General features: G+C 39.7%; 1 long non-coding RNA gene across 1 annotated transcript; it reads left to right on the forward strand.

Annotated features, from left to right (window-relative positions):
* Positions 1-1,134: 1,134 nt before the first annotated feature.
* Positions 1,135-12,520, forward strand: LOC120308045. Its single transcript, XR_005556725.1, has 4 exons — positions 1,135-1,405; positions 9,688-9,787; positions 10,124-10,329; positions 10,745-12,520. It is a non-coding gene; the product is annotated as an uncharacterized LOC120308045 (long non-coding RNA).
* Positions 12,521-18,521: the final 6,001 nt, after the last annotated feature.

Consider the following 18,521-nt stretch of genomic DNA (forward strand, 5'->3'; position numbering starts at 1 on the left):
TCCCCTGCCCAAGGTAGGAGTCCTTATACCATTCTGGACAAATGTTTGTCCAATCTTGAAACCCAGCAATGGAACACCCACAACACCAGGAGGAAAGCTGTTCCACTGAGTAATTGTTCTCACTGTCAGGAAATTCCCTCATTTCCAGGTTGGATTTCCCTCTGATAAGCTTGCACCCATTGCTTCTTGTCCCTGACATTAGTTGCTATGGAAAATAAATTGACCTCCTCTTTCCTGCCACAGCACTTCACGTATTGGGAAACTGCTATCATGCCTTCCCTTTTCTTTGTTATGATAACAAATTCCCTTAACTGCTCATCATAAGATTCAGCCTCCAGACCCTTATCATCATTGTCCTTCTTCTCTGCACTCTTTCTAGGGCCTCAGCATCTTTCTTGTATCGTGGTGATCAGAACTGGACACAGTACAGGCAGTCCTTGACTTATATCCATTCGTTTAGTGACCATGCAAAGTTACAATGGCACTGAAACAAGAGACCTTCTGACTGGTTTTCACACTTCCAGCGGTTGCAGCATCCCCATGGTCACGTGATCAAAATTGGGTGGCTTGGAAACTGACATGTATTTATGGTGAACACACTGTCCCAGGGTCATGTGTTCACCATTTGTAACCTTCCCTGCCTGCTTCCGACGAGCAAAGTCAGTGGGGGAAGCCAGATTTGCTTAATGACTGCATGATTTACTTAATAATTGTAGTGATTCTCCTAACAACCAGGGCAAAAAGGACACTATATGGGGCAAAACTCACTTAACGACTGCCTTGCTTAGCAATGGAAATATTAGGCTCAGTTGTGGTTGTAAGTTGAGGACTATCTGTGTTCCAAGCGTGACCTCAGTAGTTCAGTATAGAACAGTACTATTACTCTCCATGATCTTCAAGCTAGCCCTCTGCTAAAGCGGCCTAGGTCCATTTTGGGTTTTTTTGGCTGCTGCAACAAACTGCTGACTCACTTAAGCAGTGGTCCACCATGACAGCTAGATCTCTCTCCCAGGCACTACTGTTGAGCCAGGAACTGCCTATTCTGTACCTCTGCACCTGTGCTTAAGTGAGCCAGCAGTTTGTTGCGGCAGCCAAAAAGAAAAAAGAAAAAAACAGATCTAGCCTGCTTTAGCAGAAGGATAGCATCAAGATCATGGAAAGTGATAGTACTGCTGACAGTGACATCACAAAGGCTATCAGAACTTTATTGCTATAGAGTCAGAAGATCAAAGATGATAGTTTCTTTCAACGTCCTCTTATACTAAAGAGGAGTCATCTCACCCCAATGGGATCAGCTCATCCCACTTGTTCCAGCCGAAGAGGCCTACTTAGCATTCTATCTGCCAAAGTGGGATCCAGAAGATGTGATGTGGCCCTCAACTTCTGGAATATTCTCCCATCAGAGGTAAGGTCCACCTCCAGTTGCCTGGTCTTTCAGAACAGCGTTAAAACTTCTTCTGTACAAGTGTACAGTGATGCAAACAAAAAGGGGGCGGAACTTGAAGCTCAAGACGGCTTTGTCATTCTGCCCTTCCTTACTCCAACACAGCTTCCACCCACCCCAAATCTTAGGATAACATCTTAGTAGATTCTAAACTCCCAGGCCAGCATGGTTGTTAAGCTCAGCACATATCTACTTGGTGTAGGAATGCTATGGCACTATTGGGTTATATTGTATAAGGCAGAGAGCTGTATAAAAATTTCAAGTAAATAAAACAAAACATTTTAATGTGTGGTTGTATTTACGTTAATAAGAAGGAAGTGTTTGGTTCCTAGGAGCTGAGGGAAAATTTACTGCTGAACAAAAAAAAAACAACAATAAGTTTCTTAGGATAGTCTGATGACCAACCCATCCTCTCCTGGATGTTTCCGCTGCTTCCATTTGGATCCTGACTAGGCCAGGACAAAGAAAACTACACATGCAGCAGCTGATTTTGAAATGTCCCAAAGGTGCTTTTTCACAAAGCAACTGGATTTTCTTGTTTTTCTTTGAAGACATTTAGCTTCTCATCCAAGAAGTTTCTTCAGCTCTGAGCTAAAGAAGCTTCTTGGATGAGAAGCGAAACATCTTCAAAGAAAAACAAGAAAGCCCAGTTGCCTCTTAAAAAAGCACCTTTGGGACAACCATTACTTGGTTGTCTATAGACACTGACTTTGAAGTGATTAAAATAGGCCATACTATTCTGGATGTGAGTTTGGGATTACATTCTAATATTCCTGATATTAAGTAAGAAGCACATATAGTTCTATACAGATAAACACCAACCAATTAACAGATAAAAGGATCAGTTTCAGTCCTGAAATTTTTCTCTCCAGTATTACTGTAGAAAAGAAGTCTAAAATCCTCCCCTCACATGCAGTCAGATTTGGTACAGTCTGTTCTGCCTCAGGATTCCATGCTGTCATTCTATCTTCCCAGGTCAAAGTCTGAGTTTGTTTGTGGGAGTGAATCGTTGATAGGATTAAAAGGGAAGGAAGTTATTAATATTTCTGGGGTAGATTGGGTTAAGGAGCAAAAAGAAAATAAGGCGAACTGACATTTTAGGTTGTTCCTTTGCTTTTTGTGGCCTGTTAACTCTGGAAAGAATGGCATCTTGGCTTTTGCGGAAGAAATTCAGGATAGAAGCCATTTACTGGCCCTTGTTCAGTTCCAAATGTGGACTTCATTTTAGGCATTTTAAAGAGTAGGTAATCTATTGCTCAATGCACTTTGGCTTTGCACATGTGAATTGCTTTCTTGTCTTACTGCAATTACGCACAGACATGAATGTACTGTCTCTGAGTTATGCCCAATCTAATGCGTTTGCTAATCTAACCTATGTATAAATTAAAAGAGTTTATTTGGTTTGGTTTAGCATGTGCTTTTAGTGCATAAATTCACAAGCAGGAAATCAGTAGATTTATTTCAGATTTTTCCTGCTTTCATTATCCAATTTCCTTCTCAGGCACACCAGATTCAAGCAGTACTGACTGGGGGGGGGGGGGAATCAGTAACATTTTGCTTGTTGCGCTTGAGAAACCATTATCTAGCCTCACGGCAGTCCCTGAAATTAGTTCCTTATGTTCACAACTAAATATGTGGATTGGGTTAGCTCTGAACAATAATTATTTGGAAGATGCTAGGTGGGCAGCACCTTTAATGATCTGCACTGTTGTGTGTAGGAATCTTTGTATCTATTGCCTTTTGAGAGTTTAAAGTTTCTCAAGCTGTCCCCTAAAATAAGAGCTGCAACAATAGTACAGGATGAGTTCACTGATAGTAACTCATCTATTCACATTCTTCTAGTCACACTAAACACACTAAACCTCACTTGTTTCATTGCTGTCGAGCAGGGGTGTCAAACTGCTGGCCCACAGGCCGGATGTGTCATGCCAAAACTGCACCCACCCCATTGCTGGCAATGGCGAAAAAGTCGTGATATATCGTGACATGTCACGTGACGTTGTGAGTTTCACACCCCTTCTCTAGAGCAGTGTTTCTCAATCTCTATAACTTTCAGATGTGTGGACTTCAAGTCTCAGAATTCCCCAATCAGCATGCTGTTTAGGGAATTCTGGGACTTGAAGTCCATAAATCTTAAAAGTTGCTGAGGTTGATAAACATTGCTGTAGAGCACAGGTAACAAACTCGCCGCGTCACGTGACATGTTGCGATGTATCGTGACTTTTTTCGTGCTGCCGGAGCTGGGATGGGCATGGCCTCTGTAATGATGGAACTGGTCCACGGGCCGGCAGTTTGATACCCCTGCTGTAGAGAATCTATACAAAATCATAGCCCAAAAGTTATATCACTGGTTTCTTTTTCAACAATTTATGGGGGTTTTCCCCTGCATTCTTTCATCTGTAAGAATATACTTGGATTGTCAAAATGATATTGATGAACTCGGTGGAAGGAGATTGCCATCAGATTAGACGCATTCTCCTTTTCTGCACTGTTGCTGTGCTTTTCTGATTTGCAGAGTTCCAGCATTTAATCATAATCCTCTCTTGGAGCAAATTTTGTCTTCCCTCTGTCCTTTTAAAACCTAATGTTGATAAATGGTAAAAACATTACAGCTATAAATGGGGGTCATTGTTCTTCTAAAGTGTGGTTTTACTAATAAAAATAAAAGAGGAAAACCTCTAAATGTTACAACATTTTAAATTTTACAGGCTGTTTTCTTCTTTAAAAAAATAAATTGAATTATACAAAAATAGTTTGAAACACATTGTACTGTCCTGATTGGCTGTTATATATAAAAAGGTGCTTTTTTCTTGCCCTTTTGGTATTATTCTTACTAATAAATACAAAGTTAAGAAATGAGCAAGTGACTTGTGGAATTGCTGAGCTCCAAAAGTTAAATGAACTTGGGTGAAAAATAGAAAAAAATAGAAACAGAAATATTTTCTGAGCAGGGGGTTGGATTAGATGACCTCCAAGGTCCCTTCCAACTTTATTATTGTTGTTATTGTTATATTTCATAGAAAGGTCTAATTTTAGCACTGCGGGATCCAGAGCTGTTTTATACATCAATAAATTGGGAAATTTACCAATTCAAATTTATGATCTCCAGCTCTTTTTTTAGCTTTTGGTGAGATTTAATGCTGGTGTAGATGAGAATTGGCAGATTTTTATGGAGAATAATCATACCATACAGTATTAAGTGTCACATAAATCCCCAGTTTTTATTCTCCAGGTCTAAAATTGTCTAATGTGGCCAGGCTCATCTTTAGTTCTTCTGTTGCATATGCTAATGTCAGTATATACCCCACCCCCAATTCTGACAAGATTTCAGACATTATGATTAAGAAACTGTTGGTAACAATGCGTTATTTTCAGTTAGAGTTGGGCAGTTATCCTCTATGTATTATTACTGATGCATGATTGCTTTTCTAAGCTTGGAGCTTTTGAGGTTGGCCAGGATCTCTGAATTCCAGAAGGGGTAACAAAAACTCTGATTTATTCCACTCGGTGTTTTGTTTTGTTTTTTGACTTCAAACGTTCCAATGATCTGCTTCTGTTCAGCAATTCGGATGACCCACTGAACAGAGGAAAAGAAAGATTATCAATAGCAATATGTCTACTTGCCTGTATTATTTTCATATATGACCATCTCCCCAGTTGTTTCCAGCCATCCTATTCAGTCTCGCAAAAGGGCATGCTCTTAATTTCATCCATCTAGAACAGGGGTAGGCAACCTTGGCTCTTTTATGACTCGTGGACTTCAACTCCCAGAATTCCTGAGCCAGCCATGCTGGCTCAGGAATTCTGGGAGTTGAAGTCCACGAGTCATAAAAGAGCCAAGGTTGCCTACCCCTGATCTAGAAGTATCAACTGATGGGATCTCCGAGAAGAGCCTTTTCTGTTGTGTGCCCGCCATCTGGAATGGTCCCAACCCCGCTGGGCTTTCTTATGGCCCTGAAGATTTGGCTCTGTGCTTGAACTTCAGGCCCAGATATGTGAGAAAGCCTGTCATCTGCTTACATTGAGTGCTGTTCATAATTTCTCATCTGCTGTGATTCTTACGTCATTGTATCTTTTACCATTTTAATGTTATAAGCTGTCCAGAGTCACATATTTAAGGTAGGAAGCTATATTATAAATATTGAATAAACAGGAACAGTATTTTCAGAAGTGTCTGTTACAAGCCATGTTGACATCAAAACTACAACACGCAAGTGACGATTATGTAAGTTTGCATAATTTGTGCAGTAATGTCGTGATACATATGTCATCATTTGAGCCTCCTTTTGATAGACATTTGGGATACAACAGGCATCAATAAAGTGATGCTGGCAAGTGCTTCTCCTCTTGGGGAGCATTAAAATGCTGACTTCTTTATCTTCTTTGTTTGTTAGTTTGATTGACTGATGTTTATCCCATCCTTATTATATTTATTGTATCATTTCTACTTTCCCAATAATACTGTTAGAACATTTGTGATGATCATAAAGCTACTGTTTACATCTTGTTTCTCAAACCAGTATGAAATTCTTTATTTCTGGAATCTCCTTTCACCTTCAAAATCCAGGAGGTTCTTCCTAACAGCACAAAAATCTTAAATATTACAGCCTCTGAAAGTTTTTTTTTCTTCAGACTCTCTAGCATTTTATATATCTGAGTCCTTATTAAACTGTTTTCCAGCCTTACAAAAACTGGCTTCTGGAGGTATCTCTTAATCTTTTCAATAAATTAATAAGCAGACGTTTTATTCTTTTTTTCAAACTTGACTTTATAATGTTTTATGACATCAGCTAAACGTTAATTGAAACAATATGCATGGCTCCGAAGAAGTGATGGATCTTTTCTCAGCAGTTGTCTGAAACCACTCTTAATATTGCTACTGTTTGACTTTTTTTCTCTGAAGAAAATTAGTTTCTGCTATGTGTAGTTTGATGGAGAACGATAAATATTCGTAGCCAAAAATTACCTAACCTAAAATTGATTAGTTGAGAGTCTTTATGTTCAAGAAACATGTCAGGCTGCTTCCAGTTAGAGCTTCTTGTTGTACTTTCAATTAAAATATATTTTGTGGTTATTCCATTTTTCTTTTCTTGCCAACTTTTTTTTTAAAGTAAAGCAAAAAGGTGGAAGAAATAGTGGGACAACATGGAAAATGTTACACTGAAGACAGTAATTACTTCTCTACCGTGACTAGGGAACGTAATATAAAGCTTCCTAAAATAAAAACATTAATTTGAAAGTAATATGAGACTCCAAAACAGTAGGGAATTAGGTAGATTTGGCTGATTTCCCAATGTTTTCTTCTCCTAACAGCACTTTTTATATTTTTGATCGACAAACAAGATCATCAGAAAGATAGCTACTCATATTTCTTTAGGTTTTTTTATTATGATTAAAACAAAGGATAAATTCTAGTGCTCTGCTGGGTTGCCTTATTTTCTTGACTGTAATGAGAACTTTTGGATAGATTCTTGTCTCCAAGAATCAGCATGAGGTAGCTGGAGGAAACAAGGCAATAAATGTTCTATATATTTTGAAGAAGGGTGGCATTACTATTTGCCTTACACAACTTGGGTCTAATTTATTCACCGTTTTTACTGCATGCTGCACACAACGCATAGTTAATGAAATTTAAGTTGACCGTTTCAGATGGCTTATTTTTCCCCCTTTGCATATTGTTTGACAGTAGGCAGAGAAAGCAGTAGCATACAAAAGAGTTTGAAGCCGATTTCCCCAACAATCATTCTATTAAAAAATGTTTACCACCTTCTGAACATTCTGGGGTTTTTTTTTTCATACTTTTGCCACAAAATAGTAGCAGAGCTCCATGGGATCCTAAGTGATTTGTTATTTAAACAAATAATACCACTCAACGCTTGTTTAATTGATTTCATGACATCTAACCTGCAATATGCTAAGGTAAAACATTAATGATCTTCTTAGAGCCAGTGATTAGTTGTTGCAGTGACAGCCTGTGTGTTTGGATTTGCTGTTTTGCTGTATGACCCCCTTTGTACTTCAGCTTCAGCTGATAGATAGGTGGCTGGACATTCTCCTGTAGAATTTACTCACCGAAAACAAAATCCATATTGCCTTGCATAATGGCAAATTATCCATGGATTAAGGGCATCTGGGTAGGTGAGGCAAAGAGGGGATCAAAGGCATCAAAAGAGCAGTGTGACTGGGTCATCTAAGCCCTGCCCCTTGTTACACGTATTGTATACCTCACATACCTGTAGAAAGGGGTGGGTCACAGCTGCCATTTTCTTGTCATTGTCCTTCCTCCTTGCAGATGCTCCTGCCTCAAACTATGGCACTATCCCCTTCTTGCTTGGCAGCCAGTGTGAGATTCTTTTTGTGGAATGGAGTGCTTGGTTTCAATCAGACAACTTGTTCCTTCCGAAGTGCAGTGGGTCTTCCAGGTATTTTTTTGATAACCTTGAGATAAATCTCAATTCCCTTGGTAGTGAGCAAGTGGCTTTTGCTCTGCCACTTTCCACGAATCCCAAGTTTATCTACCGGAGTGCTTTCTAGTAGTTTTCCAAAGGCTAAGTTACGAATGCTGACTTTGGTCAAAATAAAAGCTCCAAAGACTCCTGTAGTACAGGTAGTCCTCAGCCTACCACCACAACTGAGCCCAAAATTATTGTTGCTAAGTGGGACATTTGTTAAGTGAGTTTTGCCCCATTTTTACCACCTTTCTTGCCACAGTTGTTAAGTGAATCACTGCAGTTAAATTAAATTAAATTAGTAACACGTTTGTTAAGTGAATCTGGCTTCCCCATTGACCTTGCTAGTCACAAAAGGGGATCACCCCAGGATACTGTAACCGTCATAAATGCCAGCCAGTAGTCACATGTCTAAATTTTGATATCACATGTCTATGGGGATGCCACAGCAGTCGTTAAGTGTGAACAGTGGCCATAAGTCACTTTTTCAGTGCCACTGTAACTTCAAACAGTCACTAAATGAACTGCTGTAAGTTGAGGACTACCTGTGCCTTTGTGAGGGGAGAATGTCACTGTGACGACCATGTCAATCTTTCTGAGATTTATGTAGGTCAGTGGTGGTGAACCTATGGCACGCGTGCCTGAGGCGACACTCAGAGCCCTCTCTATGGGCACACACGCCGTTGCCCCAGTCCCGCCTCCCCCTGCGGCCCCCTCACCAAGCAGCCCCCCAGAGGAGAATTGCAGAGCAGTGCAGCCAAGGACATGGCAGCCGGACAGCAGGGACAAGACTCCACCCTTGCATCCCATCATGCGCAGATGAGGCGGGGCACAGGCAGAGGGCGTGGCCACCTTGGCTCTGCTGGGCTGCCTGGGCGATCTGCTCTGGTGGGCCGTGAAGGCGGTGGGTGACCCTGCGGGTGGGGCGAGGGCGGTTTTTGGACACTCGGTCTCTAAAAGGTTTGCCATCACTGATGTAAGTTATGATTAATAAGGGTAGTTCCATAATTGTTCCTAGCTATTCTTTTAATTGGATGGATTAAATTCAGCTGGTTGAAATAAAGGAAGAAAGACCCCACACTTTATAGTTATATGCTGACTTGATCAGTTGCACTATCAGAAGCTCTTGAGAAATAGAGTGGCATAAAATAGAGTTAGTAAAAAATAATAATAAATTTGAAGTTCTGAAAGTGTTCAGGAGCAAGATTTACAAACATTCAGAAAATCAAAAGAGGGATGTGTGATTTCCCCCCCCCCCAGAGATCAATGTACTCTTGATTGGAAAAATTAGAGTTCTCAGAGAAGGTAATATATGTTGCTTAGGACTGAACTGTAGAGTCCTTGGGGCACCAAGGAGTCCATAAAATAACATTAAAGTGTTTATGTTGTTTACTTCCAAGAGAAATTCTTTACAAATGCATATATTTCTGGTTCCTTGTGAATATGCTGCTAAATTTTAAAGTTTATGATAATCAAAATATACCACTTATAGTTTTGAAGAGAAGCAGAAATAACCCTGCGCATGTGACTTTGATCTGTCTGGCAAGTTAATTTTTACTGTTCAACCTCAGTCAGTAATGAAATTAACTACTGGACTGTATTGCAAAGCAATTGCTCGTCTTGCCAATTCTCATGGAAGGAAATTAGCAAGTATTAACTTCAAGGACATAATGTTGCACCCGTGGAAATAAGATTTGGTTTACAAACCTAATAAGTGGTAGGTAGAAATATGCAACAACTATATATTATCATTTAGCAAGACCGGTATTCATTTTATCTTATTTTATTTCTTAGATTGTTTTGCTTCATAAGCATCTTGAGATGATGTCAGTGCATTGCAGAGGTGATGCAGAGAACAATATGTTGGCTTGACCTGTAGCCTCCTGCATCCAAGGTACAATTGTTCACTTAAATAAGGACAGCACTTTCTGGCACAATGACCAGTCACTACTTAACTTGGAAAAGTCCTGTCCATTTACTCTTTCTCTGTCGTTTCTTCAAGCTACTATTATGGCCCTTGGCCAATGAAAGCAAAATGATCAGATTTATGTAATAAAATTCATCCCAGGCTTCCAGCATCTGTATTTTTCCTTCCACAACTGCCTAGTCTTTGGTCCAAGTCCTCTCTAAATGTCTCTCCCTACACAATCAGAGAAATGTATTTGTAGAAACTAATGGGACTACATTACTGTCGAAACTAATGGGAAATGTTGGTATTTCTCCTCCACAGTTACAATAATATGTGGCATATACTGTGGGAGGGAGTACTATGGCATCTGCATCAAGGATAAATTCATCAAGGCCACCACTACCACATGATTGGAACAACACCAATTGGAAATCTGAATGCATTCCTCCACATGTAGATTCATGGATTTTTGACTTGAAAAACCACTGTAGTATATGCAGCTGAATGAATTTAATCAGGAACTGCTGGTTAGTAGAATATGCTTAAATCTGGGGTGGGGGTGGGGTATCAGGTTCTTCTGACAAAACAAAAGATCCAAATGGGGGTTGAAATAAGGAGCATAATAGTAACTTCGTTATATTAGTGTGAGTTAAGGCCCATGATTTGTTCCCTATTCCACACTTTCTCCCTTGAATCCTCTTAATATCCCTGAGCTCTCAACCCATATTATACAAGTTCATAAGACCCATTCCAGTATTACAATTTGGATTGGAAGTTGTCAAGCATTCAGCTGGAAGACTTCCTGCACAGTGGCAGTTGAATTTCTGCCTGTTCCAGGTTGCCCTGTAGCACCTTGTTTGACACCCAGGACTGAATTGAGTGAACTTTCAACCTAGCCTCAGCACAGTGTCAGAGACTAACTCAAAGCTCTCTCTTCCACAGGATTGTCAAACATTTCAAAGGAATTGGGCAAAGGACAAATGCTACAAAAGAAAGATGTGCAACTGACTACCTTGTCTTTCTTTCCTCTTCCATTGTAAAGTGCATTCATTTTTATTCACTGGGCTCTCCCACCTACATGGTCTCCAAATGAGCTGCTTCTCTCACACCCTGGTTAATCTGTTTGTTTTAATGACAACTGTGAATCTGAGGGTATTTTATTTTATTGTTTTATTTTATTTATATATTTTAGTTCAAACATTTTCCTATCTACATACAATCAAACGTTGCTGGACTAAAAACAATTGGTTCTCCTTTTTTAGGAGAAACATTAATTCTGAATAGACCTTTGCTGGAATATCCTAACATATTTGACTTGTTTACTCAGGAAAGTGTCCTAGAACTGAATTCTAAATTTAGTATCTTATTGCCCCATACTTAGAGAGGAATAGGTCCCATTGAACTCCATTGGAACACTTTCCAAAATACCAATTTTAAGACTAGTTAGCAGTTTCAAATGACCATCCTACTTTAACATGAGAAAAAGTGGAGCTGAATCATTCTGGGAAAAAGAAGAGATAGTTTCTTCTACCAATTCTCCCTTACCTTTTTGTAAATTCTAACTTTATAATCCTTCTTCTTCCTTACTTCTACAAACACCATTGTAATTTTTAAAAAATACTACTTTGCTTTTGGTTCCTTTGTAGTTTTCATTAGGATGCCTTTGCAGAATTCATATCTAAGGTTGAAATACTGCTTAAAACTAGATGGATGGATGAAAGATGGAGAGAGAGCAGAGTAGGCTTGTATATTCTAAGATCCTAGATTTTTGGAAACTGCTGTGCTTGAGATAAAAGACTTAACATTCTCACCAATACAAATAGATATCCTGGTTCATTGGCTTCTGTTTTACTCTGAAAAAAATCCTTGCTGATTCCTTGGCCAGAATTAATGAACAAAATGTTGGTGAAACAAATTTCTGCCTTCCCAAATTATGGGTCACACCTTCCCAACTACTGGATAGTTTGCAAAAGAAATCCCAAAATCTGAAAGCAGCTCTTGATTTGGCAAGCTGAAAAACCAAGTGACAAGGAGTGGTTGTTTTCATCATGTAAATCTAGTAGGGGAAAGGAACGAAAAAAGGAATGGGTGGTTGCTTAAAAGGCTTTTAGAATGATCAGCCTCTGCTTCTGATGGTCAAAGACTTCCCTGCAGCTCTGTTTCTTCTGGAAATGAAAAACGTAGTTGGGGAAAGAATATACTCTTGTCTCTTAGGCTTGCGGTGGAGCGTCAGTTCAGTTTGTCAATTTTTATTCTCTTTCAACGTGGGCTAAATGAAAACTCTTTCAAAACCTGAGAGAAATGATAGGAATCATGACAGGGTTTGTTTTGACATAGGGCTACCTCAGAACCTCATTTCCTTTAATGAAAGCTGAGAATCTGGGATTTTAGAAGCATCAAAATACTGGATTTCTTAACGGTTTTTATGATGTAGGCCCAAAGGGATTTTTTTTAAAACGTATCCCCTCCAGTATGCAATTACTTCTTTAAAGCCAGGCAGGTTGGTGGAAGAAATAAGGAAGAAACACGTCTTTTGAGGCTACAATTTGATGCAAATTTATGGGGAAATAAACCCAGTAAACTCAGTAGAGCTTACTTCAGAATAAATGGATTTATTCTGCAGGCCCTAAACCAGTGCTCTTCCTTTCTCTTTCTCTCTATATTTCTCACATGCTTACCTTTTGTACTTGGAAAAAGGTCCTAAATCCATTCTTTTTTATTATTATTATCAGGGCTTTTTTTCTCATAGAACGCCCAGAATGGAGTTCCGGCACCTTTTTTGGATGGAACCTTGTAGGGTAGGTAAGGCGGATTGTATGACGTGTGTGAGTTCCGGCACCTTTTTTTTTTTTTTTTTTTAGAAAAAAAGCATTGATTATTATTATTATTCTGATATTCTGACTTGAGAATTCAGAACTTAAGCCTGAGTCAATAAGTCCAGCCTGGAAGAGACAGACAAAAAGCAGTGAGGAAGTTTCATATGAGGAGGACAGCTACAGTGATTGGAAAGAATGAAGCAAGGGCCAAACAAAGAAAGTGGAAAAATAAGAAATGGATACAATAAAAGACCATCCTATTGTTTAAAATGAATAATAATTGCCAGCAGAGGATCTATTGAGTGTTTCCCTTTTTCCACACCTTAATTTTCCTGCCCAGCAAAATAGATAAAATGATATATTGTTGTATTGTAAGACAGTCTTTAATTGTTTATGTTGCTCCTCTTCCTTCGTTAAGCCATGAAATCTACTGGGTGGTCTTTGAATGTTATTCACTTTCAGCCTAATCTTTTGCAGAGGCTGGATAACATAGACTGTGGATATATTGTAATAGAGTGTAATAAAACCAATGTAAACACATTGTTATTAGTCTTTTACTTGAGCAAATCAATTTCTTCTGCTTTTTCACTGCTCCTCATCCTAACCTCTTTTGTAATTTTACTTCCATTTCAACATACAGCACAAAAATTATAATTATGAGCCATATTCCAAAAAGAGAATATGTGTATGTAAGAAAGAAGAAGTAGTACCTCTTTGGATAGTTCTCTAAATTCCTGCATTTTAGTAAGACTCAAACAAATTGAACTCTACAATGAGAATTGGCCAAAGACATTAAATATCAAAAGGTGCCAGGTTATGTTCCCAAATATTAGGGAATTTTAGAGTTCTTTTGTTGTGCTCTTTTATAACACATAAAAATGGTATGTTTCATCCCCGAATTACACAGGACTACACTTGCTATTTCAAACTTTCCAAGAGTTAGAACAGCCAGGGATATTCTTAAGACCTGTGGTTTGAAACCATTCCAAGATTTGAGCCCAAAGCAGTTTTACAAACAAAATACCCCAAAGGAGACAGAATTACAAAATCTCAAGCAGGAATAGTCATAAAAAATGTTTCAAAGAAAAATGCACGATCCCCATAGTTAGCAAGTGTTTGGAGAGAAAATTAGGCTTTTGGGGAAAAAACGACCACCAGAAGATTTTTTTCCAAACTAGGAAATGCAATCCAAAAAAGGTTGAGGTGGAAGTATAGAGTGAAAAAAGCAACCAAACATCAAAAGAGAGAGGGAATGACTGCATCAGATCCAGGGCTGGCACCAATCCACAGTTCTGGAGCTGTAACCCAGGATTGCAGGGCCCTGAAAGTAGAAGTTCAAACTTCTTAGATGCACTCTTAAAAGTGCCATTTTTTTGTTATGCTGGTTCACTTTTGAAACAGACAGTGGGCTAACTCAGGATTAATAAGGAACAACTCTCCATCTCCAGCAGCCAATCCTCCATTTTCCAGATGGAAGTCTGGGTTACATGATGCACTGGGGCATCTTCAACATTTTAAAGTGATTGTAGACAAGGTCGGTATTGTATGTTACAAAACTTCCATAATGCTTGACCTGCCCATTTTGCCACAGCTATTTGTCTCTTTTACTGGAAAAGGGCTTATTCATTCATTCATTCATTCATTTATCTATTTATTTAATTCATATTCCTGGATTAATTTACTTTGCAGCAAAACAGAAACTATAAAGCTTTTCAGCCTAACACACTCCAAATGCTTGTTAGGTAATTTGCTGGGGGAGAAAGTTCATCTAAGTAATGGCAGGATCTGGTCAGTGTGAAACACAGCATCAAAAATGCACTGCTTCAAGTCCAAATGGGCTTTTGGAGGGACTAGTGAAATCCAATATTGAACTGAGAGGCGAGGTGGTCTGAGGTTCAATGCCTTTTTCTCCAAGCTGAATAAATGTCAGAGAGTCAGAGCAACCCTGAAGCTCTGTGAAAATCGAATTAGTCCAGAATCTCAGACAGCAAAACCTATGTAACGTAGACAATTAAATAAAGCAATCTTGAAAGACAAAATATTTGCAGTCAAAATGTATTTAATAAAAAGCAGAAAAGCAGGAAAGCTTTAACATGAACAATTCAGATAATACATGCTTTATAATAATTTGCAAGACAATATAAATACGTAAATGACGGAAGCCATTAAATCAGATACTCACCGCTGAGCATTTAATCTCTGCTCTTATATACCTTCGTTGGGAGACAAACTCTTTTCATTCAGGCACATTCTGACCTCAAACCTGTTGCAGGATGAGCACTGTGAGAAGGTGCTTGAATGCAGTTCTCTTCTTTATGCTGTCCTGTGCCTATTACTTTTTATTCATTCCCCTCTCATTTTTTTTTGTCCTAGATTTTCCTCTTTAACTGCTCCATAGAATTCTTATGGCAGCTCCTCTGAGTTAAAAATATGATGACCCAGGCAACCTACAGGGACATAGACTTTATAGCAGTGGTTCTCAACCTTTTTAATACCAAGACCCCCAACCGGTCGTAAGTCGAGGACTACTCAACTGGTGCAGCACCGTTTGCAGAATGGGACTTTTGACAGGCTCAGCAGGACAGAGACAGCCTGGACAATTCCTATTGGCTTGTGAAAGCCAATAGAATTAGACTGTATTCAAGAGAATCTATTCTATTGGCTTTCAAAAGCCAATAGAATAAAAGGGAGTAGCACAGCTAAGGAAAAGGGGGGAAAAATGGCAGACTGCATTGTTTGGCGACCCCCGTGAAATGGTCGTTCGACCCAAATGAGGTCCCAACCCACAGGTTGAGAACCACTGCTTTATAGGATCCCATATGACAAACACATGTCCATCAATACACACATCTGCATTTAAGTTCCTGACCCCAAGTACTGCTATAAATTTGATTTGTATCCCAAATTAAGGACTCCAGTATCTGACTGCAAACCAATACAATATGAAGTGGCAAAAATAAATGGCATCTGTAGCTGAAATACAGCATGTGATATGAATATATTTCAGGAGAATGTGTAAATAGACCTGAAGAATATTTGGTTTGGTGCTCTAGGAAGAGCCAGGAAAAGTTAAACCAGTTCATATCTTTACTGTATATGACAAATTCTACGTTTTGTTTAGAACACATGAAAAAGGACTTAATTTTTTAAATTAGGAATCCTGATGTTTAAAATAGCTAAAACTGTGGAGTCCTTGGTGCTCTCTGAGCTTGGTTGTTTTGCAGATATTTCATTACCCCACTAGGTATCATCATCAATACTAGAAGGAAGTATGGTTTGCTCCTTTTATATACTAGTGTTTTCCCTATCAGTGTTGGTGGGAGTGTTCTTATGATTAGGCTTTTGTTTACTATAAGTTTCTTTGTCTGAATTGGTAGTTCCTTGATTGAGGTATTGTTTACTTCTTGATTGTTGGTCTAATGTTAATCTTGGTGTTAATCTCTGCTCAGTCAAGGAACTACTGACTCAGATAAATAAGCCAACAATGACAGGGCAAGCCACTTGCATATAAAGAGAGCAAACCCTGTTCCTTTCTAGCACTGATGTTGCTATCTATTTGGGTAACAAAACGTCTGCAAGAAAACCACCAAGCTCAGAGACCACCAAGGACCCACAGTTCAACCCTAACATATAAATATTCTCTTCCATTGATAGTTAAAAAACTAAATTAAAGACTGCATTGCTGAACATTTGGCCAGCTGAACTGGTACTACTTTTGTCAAAAGAAAAGGGCCATTCCACTCACCTGTTCTAGGCCTTAAGTCTGAGAGAGAAAAAATGGATATTAGCTAACATTTTGTGATTACCATAGCACAAAGGAACGCTGGAGGAAGCAGTACCTTCATAAGCATTGCAGCAGCTTTGCCTGCCAAATTTGGCCACAGTTCTTTTAGATAAATAACTTCTCGGTGACGTGCTGTGCTGAAATTACATAAACAGCAGAAATTACTAAGACCTAGGCCCCAGGGATTTGTGGGTTTCAAGATTTTCTGCAATCAATATTCTGACATCTGCAAACATTTATCCCTAAGAGCTGATGCCAAAAAGCTGCAAAAAATGAAAGAAATGCCATCACTTCACTCTAAGGATCTTGATTCACGAATTATTTTGCCGCTATGTATCATTATTTATTCTGTAGCTGACTTTATATAGAAAGGAGGATGGTGCAGACTTGATTCTAAATTTAACAGAAAGTGTTGCAAAGAGTGTTACGGCTGATAGCGCTTATTCACACACACACGCACACACACACACACACACACACACACGCACACACATATAAGAGCTCTCTGGCAGCCTATGAATTTATTAATACCAATTGCATACAACTATTTGTTAGAATTATTTTCTTGTCTTTCCTCTAAGACCCCAAGGCAGCTTACACAGAAATGCTTCATTTTATCACAGCGCTGAGTGGTAGGCTAAGCTAAGTGACCCAATCAATTTCTGTGACTAAGAATGACCCTGGAGCAGGGTCTCCCTAGCTGATCCATCATTGTTGCATCAGACACCGAAGTTGTAGTTTTAGGATTATAACTATTTTCATGAAGATACATTGAAAGATCTCACTAGGGCAAGATGACAAATGAAGATGCTGACAGAACTATGCCAAAGATTCTCTGACTCTATCGGTCTCTTACTAGTTAATGTACTAGTACTATAGTTATTGGGCTCAGCAAGTAGATTACCTGACTTTGGGCAGAAATTAGGCAGGATTTGGCTTTCATAGCTGGAGACTTCAGGACTATAGGTTTGATTGGCAAGTCAAAATAATCTGGAAGAAGGCAACGACATATTTCTACCAAGAAAGTGGCATCAGTATGTCCATGACATAATCAAGAGCTGAGCTCAACTTGAAGGAAGCTTTACTTTAATTATTAATTTGCCTGCTACTGCCTGAACACGGAACCGTTGATCACTGTATCCTTCTGGACCGGCTTCGGGAATTGTGCTGGTTCTCCTCCTTCCTCCGGGGCTGGTTCCAGTCCACTGACTGGAGGGAGAGAAATCCAGCCCACAGCTTCTATTTTGTGCAATTGATGCCTCAGAGTTCTTTCTTCCTATTGAACATTTACATAAAGTCGCTGGGTGAGGTGATCCGTCAGTTTGGGGGAAGATATCTCTATCTCAGGCCCTTTGAGTGATGCTGTGGCTGTCCTGTCCCAGTGTCTGGGGGATGTGGGGGCGGGATGGGACAAAATGAACTCTGACTCACCCCAAGCAAAACAGAGTGGCTGTGGGTATTTGGACACTCCAGAAACAGACAAGGTTCTTCCATCTTTGGTTCTGGATGGAGTTGCATACTCTAGAGAGACCTGGTGTGCAATCTGGGCGTCCTCCTGGATTTGCAGCTTCTGCTTGAGTAGCAAGCAAGTGGCAGCTGTGGCTAGGTCTTTGTATACCTTCAGAGGCTGCACCAGCTGCATCCTGACCTGGACTGGGAAGCCCTGCTCACGTTAGCTTATGCCTTCGTAATCTGTTTAGACTACTCTACATGGGACTGCCCCAGAGGATCATTTGGAAACTTCATCTGGGGCAGAACGTGGCTGTGGGGGTAGTAAATGGTGCCAGATAGATGGCACGCGTAATGACACTTCTGTGTGATCACTGGTTATCAGCGTGTTTCCGGGTACAATTCAAGGTGCTGGTGATTACATTTAAAGCCCTACAGAGGTTGGGACCAGCATACCTGAGACTTGCCTTTTTCCAACCAGATCTAGTAGAATGGGCATGCTACAGATCCCACTAGCCAAAATGTAACAGCTGGCAGGGACTAGAACAGAGGTCTCCAACCTTTCTCCGTTGGTGGACTGGGGGGAAAGGGAGGGGGAAGCATTTTACACGCACAAACGGGGCTGCAAGCATGTGACACAAACAGGGCGGTGCTAGCACCCAAGTGACAC

The sequence above is a fragment of the Crotalus tigris genome, unplaced genomic scaffold (assembly GCF_016545835.1).
Source record: "Crotalus tigris isolate CLP2741 ecotype Arizona unplaced genomic scaffold, ASM1654583v1 scf7180000017857.1083437, whole genome shotgun sequence".
Lineage (NCBI taxonomy): Eukaryota > Metazoa > Chordata > Lepidosauria > Squamata > Viperidae > Crotalus > Crotalus tigris.